We start from the raw sequence: 6,045 nt of genomic DNA on the forward strand, positions 1-6,045 counted from the left end.
GCAATTGGAATTAATTGGAAATAGGTATAAAGAACCTTAGTCTAAGGATCTAGATTTTCAAAAATCTTTAGACTATGGTCCAATTAAGGTTCCTATGGGCCAATAGCATCAATCCATATGTAAGGAAGAGATAAATCCAAATTTGTAAAAAGAAGATACCCAAAAATGAGTAAATGCTCACATAAGGTGAAGAGTTGAAAATGTACAAGGTTTATTAGTAAAAAAACTATGAGCAATATTAAAATGATTCCATTATGACACATATGTAAGGAAGGGGAATTCTTTAAAGGAGGTGCATATTTCACATAAGATGAAGAGTTGAAAATGTACAAGGTTTATTAGTAAAAAACTATGAGCAATATTAAAATGATTCCATTATGACACATATGTAAGGAAGGGGAATTCTTTAAAGGAGGTGCATATTTCACATAAGATGAAGAGTTGAAAATGTACAAGGTTTATTAGTAAAAAACTATGAGCAATATTAAAATGATTCCATTATGACACATATGTAAGGAAGGGGAATTCTTTAAAGGAGTGCATATTTCACATAAGATGAAGAGTTGAAAATGTACAAGGTTTATTAGTAAAAAAAAAACTATGAGCAATATTAAAATGATTCCATTATGACACATATGTAAGGAAGGGGAGTTCTTTAAAGGAGGTGCATATTTCACATGCTTGAATGAGTTTTAAACTCATAAAAATTGAGATATTTCATCTCTCCTCTCTCCTCATTCAAGTCTAGTTCCAAAAAGTTAGCTTAACTGACCTAAAAATGGTCAAATATTGACCAAACTGATTTAGAAAATTCTAGAATCAGTTTGTTTGGTTAGGAGCTCAATTTTTCCTATAAATAGAAGCCTCCCCCTTGTTGAAAAATATATAGTGCTTATGCATCGTTACTCTACTCCACCTAAGCCAAGAACTGTGAATTCATTTAATAATTCACTAGTTTTTGGAGCTTCCCTCTTTCTTCAATCCCCATTAGTGGCTCCATCAACATACTTAACCAATTGATTGGTTGGGGGCCTCTACCGTGAACAAAGAATCAAGCAAGTTGTAAGGTAATTAGTGAATATTGATCTTTCTATAATTTCTCAATGTTTCTCTCTTCTCAACCCCTCTCAAGCTTGAGAAGTTTAATTGGTATGGTTTTTTTTAAATGCTATTGAAGTTTGAATAGTAGTGAAGAGTTACATAATTTAATAAATGCTATTGAAGTTAATTTTCATTTATGTTTAAATTCTAATGATTCTTATGTAAATTCTCTCTCTCACTCAAGAAATGGTCATACTCATGACCCGTTCTCAATCCAAATCAAGCTTTTCATAAAGCTTTTGCTTAACCCAAGATTAAGCTATGCTTGAGACCAAATTAATGGCTTTTTTCTATGCTTTTAGTTTATGTATATTAATGATTCAATCCATTATGGATTGATAATCCAATTAGAGATTATTTTAATTATTTTCTTAATGATAAGCATTATCCCTTAGAAAAAATTGAGATTTATCAGTCATAGCAGCGGAGCTATGGCAAAATTTTTATAAAAATTATGCATAAAATAATCTCATTCAAAGCATAAAAAGAGGACTTCCTACCATATTCTAGGAATTATCATCCTAGATTAATTGAAAGAATTTCATTACAATCATGGAGAAATTAAATTTTAATATTATGCATAATGGATAAATTTTTATATCAAAAGTGTTATTTTTACCATTTTTGTTTCATGCATAGAAGTATGCATAATGGATAAATTTTTATATCAAAAGTGTTATTTTTATCATTTTTAATTTTCATGCATAGAAGTATGCATAAAGAAAAATTTTTATATCAAAAGTGTTACTTTTATCATTTTTAATTTTCATGCATAGAAGTATGCATAAAAGAAATTTTTTTATATCAAAAGTGTTACTTTTATCATTTTTAATTTTCATGCATAGAAGTATGCATAAAAGAAAAATTTTTATACCAAAAGTGTTACTTTTATCATTTTTAATTTTCATGCATAGAAGTATGCATAAAAGAAAATTTTTATATCAAAAGTGTTACTTTTATCATTTTTAATTTTCATGCATAGAAGTATGCATAAAGGAAAATTTTTTATATCAAAAGTGTTACTTTTATCATTTTTAATTTTCATATGCATAAAGGAAAATTTTTTTATATCAAAAGTGTTACTTTTATCATATTGGATTTCATGCATAAAGGTATGCATAAAAGTTGATTATTTTATTATAAAAGTGTGACTTTTATCATAATTGAATTTCATGCATAGAGGTATGCATAAAAGTTGATTATTTTATTGTAAGAGTGTTACTTTTATCATATTGGATTTCATGCATATAGGTATGCATAAAAGATATTCTTTTTATACTAAAAGTGTGATTTTTCTCATAAATGGATTTTATGCTTAACTTAGATGCATAAGAGAAATTCTTTTATTCTAAAAGTGTAATTTCCTACCAAATTGAATTTATGCATAAGAAGATGCATAAAAGATTGATTTTAATTTCGAAAGTGTTAGTCTTCTTAAATGGAAATTATGTATAAATAAATGTGTAGAGAAATCTTATATCAAATATAAGAATTCTCTCTTTTTTTTTTAAAAAAAAGAGATATGAAATGTGATAAGATGTGATAAGAGGTGTATGAGATGTGATAAGAATTGATAAGATGCGTATGGAAAGTGATAGGATGTGATAAGAGGTGTATGAGATGTGATAAGAATTGATAAGATGCGTATGGAAAGTGATAGGATGTGATAAGAGGTGTATGAGATGTGATAAGAATTGATAAGATGCGTATGGAAGGTGATAGGATGTGATAAGAGGTGTATGAGATGTAAAAAGATGTGATAAGATGTGTATGAGATGTGATAAGATTTGATAAGATGCGTATGGAAAGTGATAGGATGTGATAAGAGGTGTATGAGATGTAAAAAGATGTGATAAGATGTGTATGAGATGTGATAGAATGTGTTAAGATGAGTTAGGATGTGTTAAGATGTATATGGGATGTGTTAGGACGAGAATGAATGTAATATGGTTGTATGAATGTGATGTGGATGTATACATGTAGATGTATATGTATGAATGTGAATGTTGATGTGGATGTGGATGTGGATGTATGGATGTAGATACGGATGTGTATGTATGTATGTGGATGTGTATGTATGAATGAGGATGTGAAAATGGACGTATGTATGTAGATGTGGATGTATGGATGTATGTATGTAGATGTGGATGTATGTATGTAGACGTGGATGTATGGATGTGATTGTGAATGAAGAGGTGGATGTGAATGTATGGATGTAGATACGGATGTGGATGTATGTATGTGAATGTGGATGTATGAATGAGGATGCGAAAATGGATGTATGCATGTGAATGTGGATGTATGAATATGAATGTGGATGTGTGGATGTGGAAATGGAGGTATGGATGTATGAATGTAGATGTGGATGTATGCATGTAGATGCGTATATATGAATGTGAAATTGGATGTATGATGTGGACGTACGAACATGGATATGTGGATGTGTGGATGTGGAAATGGAGGTATGGATGTATGAATGTAGATGTGGATGTATGCATGTAGATGCGTATGTATGAATGTGAAATTGGATGTATGATGAGGACGTACGAACATGGATATGTATGTAGAATAATGAATATGAAGATGTATGTGAGATAATGTAGTCTATATGAGTGAATGGATGAGAACGAGTACACACTGAATGGAATGTGGAATAAGTAATGTGGTTCGAGAGTGGATAATATGGAAAGACAAGAGTTCGATTTAGAAACTGTATTTTGTGACTGTTTGTAAATGATTGTTTTATGTCATGAATGCTGGGGAAGCATTTTGACCGTCTTGTGGATTAAGGTCATGAAGACCTAACTGTTAAAGTTGCAACTGCTGACGGAGAGTCAATGGAGGATGTCTCGCGTAGCAAGGTCGACTGAGGTCTTGACCAGCCTCGGTTCGATTTAAATGGTGAGCTTTCGGTACGGTGGATGAGGGACCAAGGAAGCGGCCTATGAGTGAAGCGCTAGGTCACCTGCGAAGGATCCTAGAGGGTGCTGACCATACGGTGCTCGGGCTCTGGGTCGCCGAAGATACCCACACGTGCGTCGTGGAAGATATTGGAACAAGGAGTAAGAGTTGTTTTCTGAAACCGGGCATGGATCTGGTTGACTGACCTTGCTGGTCCTCAACGGATGAGTCCATGGCTCTTTATATGGATCTATTGGTTGATCTTGCTGATCTTCAATGAGAGTCCATCTTGATAAGTGATTATATTGCCGAGTATTATGGGCTAGGAACTAGGAAACGGCCCCTGTGTGGACAGGTGGTGAGCGTTTTAGTTGCCAATGATGCCATAGATACTCTGATGAAGGAATGATGTGAAATTATGAATCAACCGGATAAATTGGAAGATTGTGATCAGTGGTACTATGGTTTCATTAAAGGATTGTCTTAAAGTTAGCTGATGCTAAGAAAAGGCAATTTCATATTGGGTGTGTAAGTGGTGTGGCTAGTTTTATGTTTGTATGAACTTCCGGCTAGGGGGCCTTGGAACTCTTTTCCTTGGTACCCGGGACAAAAACCTAACCAAATTTCAAATTGGATCCCATCACTACAGTGGTTGGGCGGTTGGCTAACCCATGGGATCGGATGGGGTTAGGCTGGACTGATGGATCCGTAAATCGAGACTCAAAAATTCTGTTATTACGATAGATAAAGTAAATCCCGGACATAAATTGTTCTATGGATAGGAATCAACGGCTGTGCCTCTTGAATGGGGAAAAAAGCGTTGATCCCAATGATCCAAGTGCAAGTTTCTTCCTTGATCTGACCAAGTATCTTATAGATGCAATTGGATCAGCTTGATCAGAAATGATCTTGACTACGTTAGAGTAAAAAGTTATCCTGGTGGAATCGCCCGTGCTTTCCGGTAAAAGAAGTTTTTCCGGGTTCGGTTTTGGAACAACCGACGGATTAGTCTCTTATCCGGATATCTGTGGGCGAGGCCCCGAATGTGGGACCCCTGTCCCGCGCGAGAAGTGCTACTTCCGCTGCTAGCACCCTGAAACTATTGCTCGGTGGGAACAGGGATCTCACAGTTGGTATCATAGCGAAATTGAAAGCTAATAAAGATAATTAAATTCTTATCTGAAATTGGTAAAAAGAATTCAGAAATAGCATTTTCATAATGTATTTTCATTCCGTAAGCTTCTTTAATGAAGAAATTTTAATTAAAAAAAATGTTTTTATAGATGGAAGTTCCCCATTTATCTGGTATTCCCGACCTCACCCAGTCTCAAGATATGATTGCGTTTGCCTTCGAGCATCTCATCTCTTCCGCTTCAACTCAAATAAGCCGAAGAAGACTCGCACGCCATTTCGAGGATTTATATTTTCCTAACCCAGCAGAGAGAATTCAGCATAAGTGGTTTGCAGGGCAATATGTCCACGCCTCTTGCGACCGCCGTGCAATGCTGTGGGAGAACCTCTCATTGGCTATGATTTTGTTAAAGCTGAAAATCGTACGTGGCGTCATTTTTTATCATTCAACGCCTCGATTTCAGGCTTGCATGCCAAGTCTACAGACTTCTTAGTTGTTTTATTCCTAAATGGAATATAATAGCTCCCTTGTCAGTAAGTGGACGTTTGTATCAGGGCATGGCTATGGCCCAATACCGTCGTCATATGCGTTTCCCAAGGAGATTTTGAATTCTGGAGCCGAGCTGCTCTATATACATAATGCAACTTTTATATAAATAAAAAAATGTTTTCCGGAGAAAAAAAAAATTCTTGTTGTATAAATGATTGTTTACGGCGGACGATCTGTGGATAAAGAAAAATCTATTTATCAGACTTAAGTCATAGATCTCCAATAAGATCAACTGAGGAGCAAATTATGTCAAAAGTTTATCAAGACGCACAAAAAGGTTGTAATTGTTAATATAATTCATACAAATTGTTAATTCAAATTGAAATTCGTAAATTAGTAATTGGGTCTTCAATTGAAGTACC

This window comes from Cibotium barometz, chromosome 8 (genome assembly GCF_041138505.1).
Source record: "Cibotium barometz isolate CiBa-2024 chromosome 8, ASM4113850v1, whole genome shotgun sequence".
NCBI lineage: Eukaryota > Viridiplantae > Streptophyta > Polypodiopsida > Cyatheales > Cibotiaceae > Cibotium > Cibotium barometz.